At 44.3% G+C, this 1,204-nt stretch overlaps 1 non-coding gene across 1 annotated transcript; it reads left to right on the forward strand.

The window, feature by feature from the left end:
• Nucleotides 1–532: 532 nt before the first annotated feature.
• LOC145580359 (small nucleolar RNA R71) lies at nucleotides 533–637 on the forward strand. Its single transcript, XR_014099420.1, has one exon. It is a non-coding gene; the product is annotated as a small nucleolar RNA R71 (small nucleolar RNA).
• The last annotated feature ends 567 nt before the right edge of the window (nucleotides 638–1,204 follow it).

Genomic DNA, 1,204 nt, shown 5'->3' on the forward strand with positions numbered 1-1,204 from the left:
TGGTATTGGGGGTTCGAATTGTAAGAGGGTTGAGCTTGTTGGCCCCATTGTTGAGGTTGAGATGCAAACCCGGGTGGTGGTTGTCTCCAAGCTACTCCACCACTGCCTCCTCTAAAACCATCTTGCCTTGTGTTGTATGCCGCTACATGCTCGGGGCTCAAACCTCCACAATAAGATGTATCAAGGTTCGTTCCTCAACAATTTTGACAAGAGAAAGAGTTGACTTGAGAAGAGCTTGCTCCACCTCTTGAGCTTGCATTTACACTTGTGTTCAACTTTGAGAGCCCTTTCGTGAGTTGCTCAATTTGATGTTGCAATTGATCGACCTTCTCCAATTCATACATCCCACCTTTCTTCGGTGCACTCCTTCATCTACCTCCCCAAGAGTAGTTCTTTGCTACCTCCTCGATCGTTGCCTCCACTTGATTTTGGGGAATCTTGATTAATTGTCCACCCGCCCCCGCATCCAAGTTAGCTCTAGACATGGGCTCCAATCCATCGTAGAAAAACCTCATGAGCAAACTTTGATTGTATTCATGGTGAGGACAAGCTTGTACCAACTCTTTGAACCTCTCCCAAGCTTCATTAAGGCTCTCATCCGTTTCTTGTTCAAATGATGCAATCTTCCTTCTCATCTCGGCGGTCTTTTCCTCGGAAATGAACCTCTTCAAGAATGCCTTAACTACCTCCCTCCAAGATGTGAGTGAGTTAGGCTTCACTTGCTTCAACCACTTCTTTGCTCTACCCGAAAGAGATTGTCGAAATAGGTGCATCCGGATGTTTTCTTGAGAAACTTGGTTGGTTTGAATCACAGCACATAGCTCAAGGAATCTATCAAGGTGCTCTATGGGGTCTTCACTTGTAGAACCCGAAAATTGCTCCGATTGAATCATTCTTGTATATTGGGGATGAATTGTGAAGTTAGTTTCCGTGACGGGTAACAAAATCCCTCCCGTGAGCTCATAATTCTCCGGATTTCCGAACTCACGAAATAAAATATCATCCTCTTGTCCCGCCATTGATTCACTTTGCGAACTAGAAGAGTAAGAATCACTCCCACTATCAATGATAGCACCAAGTCCTCTTCCTTCTTCTTGAAAAAGTCTACGGATTTGTCTTAAAGTTCGGTTGATTTCTTGGTCGAATGATGAGTAGGTGGTCCTTAAGATCTTCTAAGCATTCACCAAGGCTAAGCAAACAATTA

This window comes from Chenopodium album, chromosome 14 (genome assembly GCF_948465745.1).
Source record: "Chenopodium album chromosome 14, dcCheAlbu1.1, whole genome shotgun sequence".
In the NCBI taxonomy this organism is placed as follows: Eukaryota; Viridiplantae; Streptophyta; class Magnoliopsida; order Caryophyllales; family Amaranthaceae; genus Chenopodium; species Chenopodium album.